Below are 17,214 nucleotides of genomic sequence, written 5' to 3'. Positions count from 1 at the left end.
AAGAGACAAGGAAGGACACTACATAATGATCAAGGGATCAATCCAAGAAGAAGATATAACAATTATAAATATATATGCGCCCAACATAGGAGCACCTCAATACATAAGGCAACTGCTAACAGCTATAAAGGAGGAAATTGACAGTAACACAATCATAGTGGGGGACTTTAACACCTCACTTACACCAATGGACAGATCATCCAAAATGAAAATAAATAAGGAAACAGAAGCTTTAAATGACACAATAGACCAGATAGATTTAATTGATATATATAGGACATTCCATCCAAAAACAGCAGATTACACGTTCTTCTCAAGTGCGCACAGAACATTCTCCAGGATAGATCACATCTTGGGTCACAAATCAAGCCTCAGTACATTTAAGAAAATTGAAATCATATCAAGCATCTTTTCTGACCACAACGCTATGAGATTAGAAATGAATTACAGGGAAAAAAACGTAAAAAAGACAAACACATGGAGGCTACACAATACGTTACTAAATAACCAAGAGATCACTGAAGAAATCAAAGAGGAAATCAAAAAATACCTAGAGACAAATGACAATGAAAACACGACGACCCAAAGCCTATGGGATGCAGCGAAAGCAGTTCTAAGAGGGAAGTTTATAGCTATACAAGCCTACCTAAAGAAACAAGAAGAATCTCAAGTAAACAATCTAACCTTACACCTAAAGAAACTAGAGAAAGAAGAACAAACAAAACCCAAAGTTAGCAGAAGGAAAGAAATCATAAAGATCAGAGCAGAAATAAATGAAATAGAAACAAAGAAAACAATAGCAAAGATCAATAAACTAAAAGTTGGTTCTTTGAGAAGATAAACAAAATTGATATGCCATTAGCCAGACTCATCAAGAAAAATAGGGAGAGGACTCAAATCAATAAAATCAGAAATGAAAAAGGAGAAGTTACAACAGACACCGTAGTTCTACAAAGCATCCTAAGAGACTACTACAAGCAACTTTATGCCAATAAAATGGACAACCTGGAAGAAATGGACAAATTTTTAGAAAGGTATAACCTTCCAAGACTGAACCAGGAAGAAACAGAAAATATGAACAGACCAATCACAAGTAATGAAATTGAAACTGTGATTAAAAATCTTCCAACAAACAAAAGTCCAGGACCAGATGGCTTCACAGGTGAATTCTATCCAACATTTAGAGAAGAGCTAACACCCATCCTTCTCAAACTCTTCCCAAAAATTGCAGAGGAAGGAACACTCCCAAGCTCATTCTATAAGGCCACCATCACCCTGATACCAAAACCAGACAAAGACACTACAAAAAAAGAAAATTACAGACCAATATCACTGATGAATATAGATGCAAAAATCCTCAACAAAATACTAGCAAACAGAATCCAACAACACATTAAAAGGATCATACACCATGATCAAGTGGGATTTATCCCAGGGATGCAAGGATTCTTCAATATACGCAAATCAATCAATGTGATACACCATGTTAACAAATTGAAGAATAAAAACCATATGATCATCTCAATAGATGCAGAAAAAGCTTTTGACAAAATTCAACACCCATTTATGATAAAAACTCTCCAGAAAGTGGGCATAGAGGGAACCTACCTCCACATAATAAAGGCCATATATGACAAACCCACAGCAAACATAAAAAAAACAAAAAAAAAACAAAAAACAACTAATAATAGAACTACCATACGACCCAGCAATCCCACTACTGGGCATATACCCTGAGAAAATCATAACTCAAAAAGAGTCATGTACCACAACGTTCACTGCAGCTCTATTTACAATAGCCAGGACATGGAATCACCCTAAGTGTCCATTGCCAGATGAATGGATAAAGAAGATGTGGCCCATATATACAATGGAATATTACTCAGCCATAAAATGAGACAAAATTGAGTTATTTGTAGTGAGGTGGATGGACCCAGAGTTTGTCATACAGAGTGAAGTAAGTCAGAAAAACAAATACTGTATGATAACACATATATATGGAATCTAAAAAAAAACAAAAACAAAAAATGGTTCTGAAGAACCTGGGGGCAGGTATAAAGACGCAGACATAGAAAATGGGCTTGAGGACACGGGGAGGTGGAAAGGTAAGCTGGGACGAAGTTAGAGAGTGGCATGGACTTACATATACTAGCAAATGTAAAATAGATAGCTAGGGGGAAGCAGCTGCATAGCACAGGGAGATCAGCTTGGTGCTTTGTGACCCCCTAGAGGGATGGGATAGGGAGGGTGGGAGGGGACACAAGAAGGAGGAGATATGGGGATATATATATAAGTATGGCTGATTCTCTTTGTTATAAAGCAGAAACTAACACACTATTGTAGAGCAATTATACTCCAATAAAGATGTTAAAAAAAAAAAAAATACAGGGACTTCCCTGGTGGTTCAGTGGTTAAGATGTCATGCTCCCACTGCAGGGGGCCCAGGTTAGATCCCTGGTCAGGGAACTAGATCTCACATGCCACAACTAAAAGATCCCGCACACCACAAGGAAGAAGATCCTGCGAGCCTCAACTAAGACTCACCATAGCCAAAAAAATAAATATTTACAAAAATAAAAATAAAATGAAGTATTTGTAAATACTTAGCCCAAAGGCCAATATCTTTTTTTGTGAAGAAACACCAGAAGCATTTCTAATAAATCAAGGTCAAGACAGGAATATCATATAACAAAAATTCTAAACACTACAGAGTTCCAAAACCTTCCAAAGTTTCCTCCTATCTTGTTTCTTTTCTTGTTGTGGTAAGAACACTTAACATAAGATCTATTCCCTTAAAAATTTTTGAAGTGCACAATACCTTACTGTTAGCTATAGGCAATAAGTTGTACAACAGATCTCTAGAATTTATTAATCTAGCATAACTGAAACTTTATACCACTAAATAACTCTTTTATTGAGGACTGTCTGTTCAAATCCTTTGTTTTAATTTGGTTACTTGTTTTATTCTTTGCTATTGAGTTGTAGGAGTTTTTTAAAATATATTTTGGATACTAACCCCTTATCAGATAAATAAATAGTTTGCAAATATTTTCTCCCATTCTGTAGGTCATTTGTCAATTGTTTCCTTTACTGTGCAGAAGCTTTTTAGTTTGATGTAGTCCCACTTTTCTATTTTTGCTTCTGTTGCCTGTGCTTTTGGTGTCATATCTAAGAAATCATTGTCAAGAAGCTTTTCTCCTATTTTTCTTCTAGGGGTTTTATAGTTTCAGGTCTTAAACATAAGTTTTTAACCCATTTTGAGTTGATATTTGTGTATGATGTAAGGTAAGGATCCAATTTCTTTTTTTTTAGCATGTGGATGTCCAGTTTTCCCAACACTATTCTTTCCCCATTGTATATTCTTGGCACCCTTATCAAAGATCACTTGATTATATATGTGTAGGTTTATTTCTGGACTTCCTATTCTGTTCCCTTGGTGTGTGTATCTGTCATCATGCCAGTACAATGCTGTTTTAGTTACTGTAACTTTATAACATGTTTTGAAATCAGGACATGTAATGCCTCCATCTTTGATCTTCTTTCTCAAGATCTATGGCTATTCTGGGTCTTTTGTGGTTCCACATAAATTTTAGCATAGTTTTTGATATTTCTATAAAAAATGTCAATGGGATCTTGATGGAAATAGTATTGAAACTTTAGATCGCTTTGGGGAATATGGACAGTTTAACAATATTAAAGTCTTCTAACATATAAACAAAAAACAGAAAGGAAAACAGAACAAAAAACAAAGGGACATGAAAAAACTTTGGGAGGTATTGGATATGCCTATTACCTTGACAGTACTGATAGAATCATAAGTGTTTGCACATATCCAGACTCATCAAATTTTACACATTAAATATGTGCATTTCTTTGTATATTAAGTAAATAAATCATACATACTACAGAGAGTCAGAAAAGTAGAAAAACATGCATTGTTTTTAGATGGGAAGATATTTTTAAAAATCTTACCTCTAAACAAGTTATTATGTAAATTGAGTATGATATGAATAAATATCCCAATAGTCTCCAGCTAAGAAATACATTAATTATACAATGCTTAAAGCAGTGCACCATTATAGTGGTCCTATTATTTACTGGTGAAGATGCTTGGTTTTGTGTGACATCTATCCAAGGCAGAAACATAATCCCTGCTATTTTTAATTTGCTCTGCCCTGCCAAATTACACAGGACTTTGTTATTACTCAGTTATACCTTGGCCATACAGATGGCCAAGAGGCACATGAAAAGATTTTCAACATCATTAATTATTAGAAAACTGAAAATCAAAACTACAATGAGATATCACCTCACACCAGTCAGAATGGCCATCATCAGAAAGTCTACAAACAATAAATGCTGGAGAGGTGTGGAGAAAAGGGAACCCTCCTACACTTTTGGTGGGGATGTAAATTGGTGCAGCCACTATTGAGAAGAGTATGGAGGTTTCTTAAATAACTAAAAACAGAGCCACCATATGACCCAGCAATCCCACGCTTGGGCATATATCTGGAGAAAAACATGGTTCGAAAGGATATATGCACCCCAGTGTTCATTGCACTGCTGTTTACAATAGTCAAGACATGGAAGCAACATAAATGCCCATTGAAGAGGAATAAAGAAGATGTGGTACATATATACAATGGAATATTGCTCAGCCATTAAAAAAATGAAATAATGCTATTTGCAGCAACATGGATGGACCTGGAGCTTATTATACTAAGTGAAGCAATTCAGCCAGAGAAAGACAAATATCATTACTTCTTTATTTTTTATTCATTCTCTTGGTTATTTTCCTGCATTATTATCAATTTTATTCTCCTTTAATTTACCTCTTAGTCTTATTTTCCAAGATGGCTTATCTTTCTCTTTCTTTCCTAAATTTAATCAATCTTGTTACATTTATTCTTACTTTTTAAAATCTACATTTATTGTTAGTATTTGAGTTTCTTAAAGTGTTTTCATATCCCCAAATGTTTTCTGAGGTATTTAATTCAATTTGTTACATGTTATAGTTTTTTTTTTTTTTTTTTTTGGTGATTTCTTTCAATGGGGGTGATTTAATTGCTAATACGTTTTAAATTTCAATGTCTGTTTTTTCTTATAGTAGTTTATATAACTAAACATTGCTCTTTATAGTCATTTGAAATTACAACTTCATATACATTCTACTACAGTTGCCATTTATTGTCACTACCTCAAAAAATTAAATGTTAATGACATTTGCTGCTAATTTATGATATTGTTCACTCATGTAAATCATACTCTCTGTGTTTACAGAGTGTTACAACTACCTATCCTAACAATTCTTTTTGCATCAAGTATTATTAGTGGGTATTTATTAACAATGTTCCTGTACAACTTTAAGATAAAACTGATATTGTCCAGTGTGTTTTGCAACAACATAATTATGTCATAAATAATGATCATTAATTTTTAAAATGGAATTTTACTTCTGTAGAGAGTAAAATCATACATAACACTTTGGGGTTTTTAAAACACCAATAAGTAAAATACTTTTCTATGTTGGCAAATAAAAATAAGCTCTAATTTTACTCTACCTTTAATATTCCCTAAAAATAATTGATGTGAAGTATACATATTTTAATATATAATTAAATTCTCAAAAAACCAGAAGTATTCCAATAAGAGACAAAATTCTAGTAGTGCTTTAATTAAATATAACTATCATCTGCTCTTTCTCACAAATTTTTGGGAAACATTTAGCATAAAAACATGTTGAAAATTCAGTTTCTATTTTTATTCTTTAAGCTCTCTCTACCTTCTTACATAGTATGCATGGAAAGAAGCATATTTTTAGCAGGTAGTTTACCTTTAAAGAGCTGAGCCAAGTTTTCACATTTAAAATTCATCCTTAACTCAGGTAAGAAAAAAATATATTTTCTTTGATTTTTATCATGAAAATAGTATAACTTTCCTGGCAGAAATCTATAGCTATCTATAATCTGATTACTCAGAGTAGATAAGAGTCTATATATTTCCTTGAATCTTTCACTTTAACACTTAGTGAAAGTGAAAAAAAAGTTTATACCCTAAATATTTTAATTTATCCTAGCCTTTCTCAAGCAGTTGCTGAAGTAAATAAATTTGTTAGTTTTCTTTTCTTTTTTTTTAACATCTTTGTTGGAGTATAATTGCTTTGCAGTGTTGTGTTAGTTTCTGCTGTAAAACAAAGTGAATCAGCTATATGTATACATATATCCCCATATCTCCTCCTTCTTGCATCTCCCTCCCACCCTCCCTATCCCACCCCTCTAGGTGGTCACAAAGCACTGAGCTGATCTCCCTGTGCTATGCAGCTGCTTCCCCTTAGCTATCTATTTTACATTTGGTAGTGTATATATGTCAATGTTACTCTCTCACTTCGTCCCAGCTTACCCTTCCCCCTTCCCATACTCAAGTCCATTCTCTACATCTGTGTGTTTTCTTTTTTTTTTTCCAACTTATCAGGCATGCAATTGTAACAAGTTATCTATTTGCAGTACAACACTTTTTACAAGCAAGAAATAGTAGCATTTTGCTATTCAGTGACATTCTTCAAGTCTCTACTGATGTCTGTTTTTACTAAACAAGGAAGGGGAGACCTGCAGCGAGTGGGTGAATGGCCAAAGCTTATGTAACAACTGCCTGGGAATTAAAATCCTTGTTACAAAAAACTATTTTCAATGAGTTTATGCTGACCCCGATTCTATCTTTGCTGTCCCGGATTTTTACTTTGAAGCAACCTGTTGGGTTTCTTGACAGATTTCTATATTACTGAATGATTATATCTTGCTAGTTAAGGGGAAAAAGCTGTTAGAAAAATAAAAACAATACTTCTACAGTGAATTTGATGAATATTAAATGAGTTTGCTACTATTATAAAATTTGTTTTTCCTATATATGGAGGCACTTCATCACATTTGACATAATTAAATTTAAGGACATTACAGCCTCGATAATGCAAACATCAATGAAAACTAACCAAAATGACATTCTAAATTCGAAAGATTTCTTATTTAAATGTTCGCCAATTTTTGTTGCATTTATAAATTTTCACATTTAAAATCAATTTAATACTTCTTCATCTCCTCCTCAAGTACATTCTCTTTCCTCCAACAAATTTATCCATATTTCTGTATGTTTCATACATACAAATTCACATTTAGGTACACCTCTCTCTCTATGTTTATGTTTAAAGAATTTCAAAAAACAGTAAGTTTGAACAGAGGTGTCTATTTCCCGGTATCTTGAATCTCTTTTAGGAATGGACACTATAGAGCAAAGTATAACATGTATCTGAAATCTGAATTTTTATTGGTTCCATAAACAATGAAGTGTTTCTCATGTACATATAAGCATTTTCATAGCAAGATACTAAAAATAGAAAAGTCCTAGTATATAATCATTATATGGTCTTTAAGACATTTAACTTTGTTTCACACAATTTTGCCTATCTCGCTCTAATTTTACAATTCCAGTATGTCATAAAAGTCACTTTATTACCTTATATCAGAAAATTTTCAATGAAAAATAACAAATTCATTTTTTTCTTTTTCCTTATACTTATGAAAGGGTGTAGAAATCTCACTTGAGAATTCATGATTAAAGGCCTGCCTTCAAAAGGCTCAGCTGCTGATATTCACATTGGGTACTATGAAAACAAGTTGGGCTAAAATTTAATTTAAAGGGTTCTTGGATGTTAGTGGCATGAGTTATCTGCCTGAAGCAAATTCAGATCCTCACTGGAGGAAGATAAATCAAACTAGACCATAAAATACTACAACTGACAAAAAAAATCAAATGATTGAGAGCACAACTGAATAGTGTAAAATCAAAGAAAAATACTTTAGCAAGAATGAAACCCAGGAGAAATAAAGAGAGAAGAATTAGATCCATACAACCTTCACATATTGGAATCTTCAGAGGCAGAATAAAAATAAATACTTAAAGAAATAAAACATAAAAAAGAAAACACTGATAGGTAGCAAAACTAAAAAGATGACCACATACTTGAAACAAAACCAAATATAACATTAAGAAAGTGAATTATTAAAATTAAAACTTCATACTAGTAGATTGGGCATATAAGTCTGGAATTGGCAGATCACTTTACCACTTTTATAATTCCATGGTTCTATACAAGTCACTTCCTGATCTAAGCCCAGAAATATCTCCCATGAGTAGAAATTCTTTAAATAATATAGTTCAATTTTTTCTCTATTGTAGCTATTATTTTAATATTTCAAAGTAATCATTTATTTTTAAAATATACTATTTATAAAATAACTACCATACTTAAAATCTCCACTGTTTGCATTTGTATGCCAAGTATAACTTGACGATCCTTTGAGTGGGGTGCAGGGAACAAAAAGACTAGAAAAAAATATATAATGCAAAATGTTAAATTCATCAATGAACCAAGATATAAGAAACATTTTTAAGCCAAAAATTAAGTAAAAATGTGAAAAATAGATTGTTACTTAAAGTGTCTTTCAGCTTGATAGCATTTGCAGTAAAAGGTAAAAGCAATATTAATTGCCATGCACTGGTGGAGAGTGGGTACCAGGAGACAAAGCTCAGATTTAGCAGAAGGGAGGGAATAACACTGGAGACACCCAGGATAAATATGGATGTCTTTCTTGTTGCAGAAGTATTCTCTCAAAAAACAAAGAGTAATGTTTAAAAGCTGGCTAAAATATTTAAGCAATAGATAAACCTGATTAGTTGAAGCATTATGTAGCTTTCAGGACAGCAAAGACTTGAAGAGAAGGGAATTATAAAGAGGTGATCCCAACATCTAGCACAACTTTTTCCCTTGAGGTATTTGCCAATTCCAACAAGGTTGATGGTGGATTGAGAACAGAAATCTCATTAAGAAATGTAGAACAAATATCGGACTTCAATTACCCAAGGAAGATAGTCCCTGGAAAAATTCCCAGGTTGGAATACCAGACAGTTCTCACCATAAGATAAGGATAGACTGAAAATAGACAAAGATTCAAGCTGAACTTCAAATCATCTCAACCCTTGGTTCCACTTAGAGGAGAAGGTATACTCCTATATCAACTGCCATCCAAAACTAAGAGTGAATTCTCTATGAATTCCTTAAATCTTTTTAAAATTTTATTTTAGATGAGGAATGACCAAGAGAAAAGAGATAAAAGAAACAGATTAACAAGAGAAAAATTTTAGAAATTATCACATAAACACTATTATCAAAAATTTTGATAATTTTAGAATTATCAAATAAATACTTTAAAATAACTATGACTAGTTTTCATGAAATAAACTATGTGGTAAGAATATTAGTAGCTAACTGTAAAATGTTTAAAAAAAATAGAAAGGGAGGAAGGGAGGAAGGGAAAAAACCAGATAATTACTGTATGATTTTCCTATGCAATAATAAAAGGGAAAATTCAGTAGATTTGGTTAATAGCTGACCAGACATGATTGAAGAAAAAATTAATAAACTGGAAAATTAGTCCTATATTAGTGAGTTTGGTCTGCTATAACAAAAATATCATATACTGGGTGACTTAAACAACAAAACTTATTTCTCACAGTACTGGAGGCTAAGAATTCCAAGATCAAGATAGTGACAGATTCAGTTCCTGGTGGGAGACCTCTTCTTGGTTTGCAGATGATCACCCTCCTGCTGTATCCTTGCATGACAGAGGGAGAGAGATCATCCCATTCATGAGGGCTCCACCCTCATGACCTCATTATTTCCCAAAGTCTCCACCTTCAAGTAACATCACAGTGGAGAGTGGGGCTTCAACATGTAAATTTTGGGGAACACAAACATTTAGTCCATAGCAAGATTTAAGAAAATACCCACACTGAAACACAGAGAGAAAAAAAGATAAAAATAACAAATATATTGGAGTGATAATGGTACCATATGTGTAAGAAGAGGTCTTGAAGAAAGACAGAGAGGGAATGAACAAAATAAATATTTGAAGAGATAATAGGCTAGACTTTTCCAAATTGATAAAAGTGGATTGACTTGATTGACTTTTCCGTCAAGCTAAATATATAAGAAGGACTGGGAAGGCCAAACAGGATAAATATAAAGAATACCATATTTAATACATCATAATAAATCTGCTGAAGATCCAAGAAGGAAATATGAGAAACAATGAGGAAAACAAAATAGAAATATAGCTGACCTTTGAACAATATGAGGGTTAGGGGTACTGACCCACTGTGCAGTAAAAAATCCACAGATAATTTACAGTTGGGCCTCCTATTAACAATTCTGCATCTCAAATTCAACCAACCGTGAATCATGTATTACTATAGTATGTACTTGTCGAAAAACATCCATGTTTAAGTGGACTCATACAATTCAAACTCATGTTGTTCAAGGGTCAGCTGTACAACGCAACTCCCTTAAAGGAACAGCAATAAGACTAATATTTGTCTTCTCAAAAGAAACAGTGGAGAAGACAAAAAACTATTGTTTGAAATGAAATACCATACCTAAAATTATATTGTTGCTAAAAATATCCTTCCTAAATCCATGCAAAATAAAGACATTTTTAGATAAAGACAAAATTACATTGTCATGAGTAGTAGACATACCTTACAGATAATCCTAGAAAGTATTCTTCAGGTAAAACCAAAGATATGCAGTAAGAAATGATTATCAACAAAAAGTATAAATATGTGGGTATGTGAATATTGACTTTGTAAAACAATAAAAATATCTCATGGACTTTAAAATATACCTAATATTAGACATATAACATCAATTAAAAATATGGTGGGAGAGGTTAATTGAAGTTGAAATACTGTGAAAAATCCCTACACTGTGAAAAGTTAAGAGAGTTAATTTATTTCATAATCTAATAAATCAAGAGTAAATGCAGTAATCGCTAGGGTAACCACAAAAACCAGAGTAAAAGGATGTATAATGAATTAGTTAAATGGGAAAATGAAAACGTAAGAATAAAAAATATTAATCTGGTAAAGGATAAGAAGATGGAGAAAAGGAACATAGAATAGGTTATAAAATTAGAAGAAGAGTAAAATGGTAGATTTAATTCAGATATATGACTTATTACTTAACATATATGTCAACTACCAGATTGGTTTTAAAAATACACTGCTTACAAAAGACACATCATAAATATAAGGACCCAAAATGTTTGAAAGAAAAATGGTATATAACTAAACACTCTCAAAAGCAAAGTTGTTTTAGCTATACAAATGCCAAGCAAAGTAGACTTTAAGAAGTACTACCGAGACAATGTGGAATATTTAACAATAACTAAATGTTACACTATTAAGGAACTAAAATAATACTAGATTTTATACTTAATAATAAAGAAAGCAAAAATTGATATAACTAACAGGAGAAATTTAAAATTCCACTATCATAAGAGAAGTTTTTTTTTATAGAACTTAGTAATTAAGAAAATAAGTCAACAACAATCAACAAGTTTATAGAAGACTTGAAAAATAATTTGACATAATAACCATATAGAAAATACCATATCTAACAGCAGAGTACACTTCTTGTTCAAGTGATACTGGACAATTTACTGTAATAGAACATGCTGTGAGATAAAATAAATCTCACCAAATTGTAAATGTAATACATAGTATATCCTCTACACATTTTATAACTAACCTAGAAATCAACAACCAGAAGATAATTATAAAATCTCCAAATTCGGGGAAAGTAAGTATTAACCTTCTAAACAACCTATATATCAGAGAGAAATCACATTGGAACTTAAAAAATAATTTGAAATTTAAAATGATGATAAAGATATTTTTAAAAATGGGCAGAAGAACTGAATATACATTTTTCTAAAGAGGAAAAGCAGATGGTCAACAGGCACATGAAAAGATGCTCAACATCACTAATCATCAGGGAAATGCATTATCAAAACCACAATGAAATATCACCTCATACCGGTCAGAATGGCTACCGTCAAAAAGAACACAATACAAATGTTGGCAAGGATGTGGAGAAAAGGGAACCCTCATACACTGTTGGTAGGAATGTAAATTGGTGCAGCCACTATGGAACAGTATGGAGGTTTCTCAAAATACTAACAACAGAACTAACATGTGACCCAGCAATTCCACTCCTGGGTATATATTCAAAAAAAAAAATTAAAAAACACTAATGCAAAAAGATACCTGCACCCCAATGTTCATAGAAGCATTATTTACAATTGCCCCAAGGTATGGAAGCAACTTAAGTGTTCATCAACAGATGAATAGATAAAGAAGTGGTACACGCACGTACACACACACACATACACACACACACACACACGCACACACACACAAAGGAATACTACTCAGCCATGAAAAAGAATGAAATCTGTCATTTGCAGCAACATGGATGGACTTGAAGGGCATTATGCTAAGTGAAATACGTCATAAAGAGAAAGACAAATACTGTATGCTATCACTTATATGTGGAATCTAAAAAATACAACAAACTAGTGAATAAAACAAAAAAGAAACAGACTCACAGATATAGAGAACAAGCTAGTGGTTACCAATGGAGAGAGGAAATGAGGGGAGGGACAACATAGGGGTAGGGAAAAAAAGGGATTTATGGAATTATATGAAATCATGTGTGTGAAACTTTTGAAAACTGTAAAGCACTATAAAATTCAAAGAAACTTTCATTCAATAAAAAAGTAAGATATCTCAAAATATGATGGATATAGCCAAAGTATACATAGATGGGAATACATAGCCTAAAAGATGTTGTACTATAAAGAAACTAAAACCTATGGTTGAAAAACAAAAACAAAAGCCAACTTTCTTGCTAAGAAAACATGTGCTTCAGGCCTTGCTGCTTAAAATCTACATATTATAAAAGAAGAAAGGTTAATAATAAATTGGTTAAGCAACCTTCTCATGAAATTAGGAAAAAATAACAAATTAAAGCTAAGAAGGTGGAAGTAAAGAAACAATATAGCTAAGAGTAGAAATTCAGGAAATAGAAAACAAATACATAACAAATAGGATCAACAGAGCTGTAAGATGATTCTTTGAATAAATTAATAAAATTCATAAGCTGTTATTAGGCCTGAACAATGAAAAGGAAAGAATAAACCACATAAGGAATAAAATAACAGATATTGTTTTTGACTCTAGACATTAAAATTTTTGAGTCCATTTTAAACAACTATGTCATCTAATTTGAACGTATAGATAAATCTCTAGTAAAATAAAATGCATTCAAACTTACATAGAATAAATGAAAAAGATCAAAAAAATAATTATAAAGAAACCTAAACCTATAAATTATTTTAAAAACCGAGACTTTCCTACCAAGAAAACACTTGCCTCAGATATTTCCCTGTTGAATTCTTCTACCTATTTAAGAAATAAACTAACCTTTTTTTTTTTTTTTCAGGTAACAGGAAAGAGAGAGCGAGAGAGACAGAAAGGGAGAGAGAGAAAGAAACCCATTTTATGAAGCCAGCATAACCTTGACAAAACCTGGTGCTCAATCTCATTGGCACAATAGATGAAAAACTCTGGAACAAAATATCAGCAAACAAAATATGGAAAGATATGTCATGTTTATGGTAGTTTAATTTTAGGAATCTAAGGAACTTAAAGGGGATTAATAATAGAAATCCAAGTGGAAAAGGAATAATTTTAATTCAGAATAAGAAGAAAATTTTGTGATCATTAAATGGACAAAGTGGAATTAATAACTGCCACTAAATTACATTAAGTGCCATTAAGTGTAAAAGTGGGAATTAATTGCCTTATCCAATATCAAGAGTAATTTATAGCTGCAGAAATTAATGCAGGGCATCATTTGACAAGTTATAGATAATTTGATAATGGAAAATAATTACTAAACACTGAACTACATTAAAATAAAGAATGTTATTCATCAAAAGCACCCTAAAGTAAATGAATACACAAAAGACAAATTGGAAAAATATATTTACAACATTTAAAACTGACAGAGGCTAAGTATCAAGATTATATAAAGAACGTCTGCATAGTAATAAAAGACACAAGAAAATTATGGACAGTCTCTCCACAAAGGACGAAATCAGAATTCTCAATAGGTAGGATTTTTTTAAAATGTCGCCCTTCATTAGCAATCAGGGGACTGTATACTTAAAGCAGATAAGGTAATTTCCACACCACCAGATTGGTAAAATTCACAAATTATTACAGACACCATCAAGTATTGGCAAAGACAAACAGTAATTTGATCATTCACATTCCATTGGCGGGAATGCAAATTGCTTCAGCTATTTTGGAAAACAATTTGGCATTATTTCATAAAGTTGAAGTTGTGCCTATCCTCTAACCCAGATATCCAACTGCTAGGCGTATGACCTAGTTAAACTCTTGCCCAAGAACACTGGGGAAGATATAAGAATGTCCATACTACAATTGTGTTATACCTATGTGAGATATGAACATAAGGACAATAGGCAATTGTCTATTAACAACACAATAACTAAACTGAAGTACATGCAAACACACAATGAAATACAGTACCTTGGAACTGTGACTACGGAGGGAAAGTAAGAAAGTTAAGGAAGTTCTGGTTTACTGACTTTAATATTCACTACGTAACACAGGGTTGGTAAATTGGATAGTGAATTTGAAGGGAGTGGTAGAAATTTACATAGAATCACCCAGTGTCTCTGGGGCCCCAGCTGAGGTGGGCAATCATAAATCAGTAATGGCCTCCACCAGCAGTATTAACCACTTACCTCTAACGACACTTGGCAGGAACTATTAGCCTATGGATAAATTCACTCACTTATTCACTCATTCATTTTCTAAAATATTTATTAACAATGTCAGGCAATATGGAATTCCTACTTTATACAAAGAACAGCTGTATAATGTGGTGAGCCACTTGATATACAAGTTGACTTGAAGGCAATTTGGTCAGCTAAGGAAATTTAATAAATATATATAACTCTACATTTAAAATATATGAATGTTATGATAGTAGCGAAATAAAATCCCAGAGAAATTCAGAAAAGTTAGAAATAACAAACTAAAAGTTTCTCTAAAAGTAAGTGTAAAAGCTTTATCTACTTTATATTTTTAACATATTTGTCTGTCATTCAGATGACTATGATCTGCTGATTTTTCTTATATTTTAGCTCTCTCCCACATTTTCTTTTCCCATTCTGAATTTGCTCTTATTTTTTTGAACAGAAAATAAATTGGTTTTTATTCACATTCTTCTTTTAGATTTCAAACATAGAGTAATTTAAGCTTATCACTCTAATATTCAAAAATGAACTCATCATAAGGAAACATAAAGAAACATACAGTAGAATACAAAAAGGAAACTTTTGTATATGCCAGTAAATATCTTAGTAAAATTACCCTGGACAAGCAATTTCACCCACTTAACCCATTATGAGGATTTTTAACCAAGAGATACCTACATTTTTATTAATATTAAAGAAACTAACAAAAATTAAAGATACATGAGACCAATCTATTGTCTGTCTGTCTCTCACACACACACACGATGCTAAGTTTCAAAAACACGTTCACAATATAAATGATAGGATTAAATGAAAACATTCAGAATAATCTATGGCAAAAAAATTAAGTGGCAACACTATTTTAAAAAAAAAGGAATAAGGGCAAAGGGCAAAATATGAGTTAAAGACCCAGACTCCATTGTTTCTTTATATTACCTATGCTATATACTTTTTAAAAGGAAAGCAAATTATTTATGTTTTATTATCCTCACTTATTTTATCTGGAAAATAATATTTTCATCCTAGAAGGACTGTGTGAGAAGTATTCAAGGAAGAAGCTTAGTCGTGTCATGTATTTCAATCCCACTTTGGTTGACAGCACCTACTGTCTACGAATCACACTTGGAAGTGTAGAAGAAACATTATTCTTGACTTTTTAAAATTGGGCACTGATCAAGTGCTACGTAAAACAAAAAATGACTAAATTGTTAAAAATTACCTAATGCTATAGAGACCCCCCGGAACACGAGTGTTAACAATCCCTGTTTTTCTCCAATCCCTTTGTTTGCAATTTAGTGTGAAACCTGAAAACCAAAAAGGGGCCAGCTGCATAAAAACTTGGATACATAAGTAATGAAGCATATTAAAAAATCAGAATAGAAATGGTACCTCAGGAAAGGTGGAGAGAAACAATGAGAACATGTTGAAAGACTGGGTTCTCATGAAGAATAAATATATTATAGATCAAACTTAAGTAAAGATATAATAACTTAATACTCGGGTTCATTAGTAGGGGAGAGAATAAATGTGGTGACCTTCTATTTCCAACCACAGGTATGGACCCTGGGTAGAGGAATCTGTAAGCTTCAAGAAGGCAGATTGGAGACAGTAAGTAAAAGTTCTCCTTTTCTACCTTGGGTATATCATTTAAACTTGTCTTTGTTCCCACCAATTGATATATCTAATGCAGGAACACAGATAAAATCAAGCAATACTGAAGAATTCATTGCTGAAATTATGGAAAATATTGGTAGATCAGAGATGTCATAACAATTCCCAGTAGAATCTTAGTGAAATGAGTGGGGATGATTCCATTCAACCATTCACCATGGCTATTTGGTCATCCATTGCTGCATTATTTCCTTAGTAGCTTAATGTTGATCTTGAAACTCTATAAATTGAAGCACATTGCATGAATAAGGAGGGCAGAGAAAACCTGCCTTGCATTTAGAAAGTATGACACAGTCATCCAATTAAGAATGAAAAATGTCCATTTCTACTTTCAAACTCACTCTTCTAGAGGCAGATATCTACTCCTGAAAATAACATTATTGCTTACATTTTATTGGGTGCATACTGCTTGAGGATTAAAAGTAAATATGCTTCATGGATTTAGGATCCCAGTTCACTAAATAGGATGTGGTATTACCTTTTTATTTTACAGTCTGAGAATTATTGCCTGGTGGTAATGCCAAGTGTCCTAATAGCAGCTGAAATCCAGCAGTATGTGAAATGATGTTATTTACAAAGTTAGGAAAATATTCTTTAATATAAAAGTTTCCATATAATTGTAAAATACTATTTTATCTGGATAGTTTTATCTTTGTATTCAAAAATAAAGTATTTTATAGCAGAATGTTTTCATCTAATATATAAAAGGAGAATTCAGGACTTCAAGCATGAGAGTCTACCAGAAATTCAGCAAATATTCCTATAAAATTCAAATAGACCATCACTAACTATTCCTTTGTGT

At 32.3% G+C, this 17,214-nt stretch overlaps 1 long non-coding RNA gene and 1 pseudogene across 2 annotated transcripts in view; both read right to left on the bottom strand.

The window, feature by feature from the left end:
- The window catches only part of LOC309631828, a 59,251-nt gene extending 50,064 nt beyond the window's left edge, over positions 1-9,187 (bottom strand). The window contains exon 1 of the long non-coding RNA XR_014246589.1: positions 2,334-9,187. This is a non-coding gene — a long non-coding RNA (uncharacterized lncRNA). The remainder of the gene's footprint in view (positions 1-2,333) is intronic.
- The window catches only part of LOC309632663 (protein ILRUN pseudogene), a 228,144-nt pseudogene that overhangs the window by 162,889 nt on the left and 48,041 nt on the right, over positions 1-17,214 (bottom strand). The window lies entirely within an intron of this gene.

Source organism: Balaenoptera borealis (assembly GCF_965194805.1).
Source record: "Balaenoptera borealis genome assembly, chromosome: 7".
NCBI lineage: Eukaryota > Metazoa > Chordata > Mammalia > Artiodactyla > Balaenopteridae > Balaenoptera > Balaenoptera borealis.
Note: the sequence above shows the minus strand (reverse complement) of the source record. Positions and strands in the feature narration are given on the sequence as shown.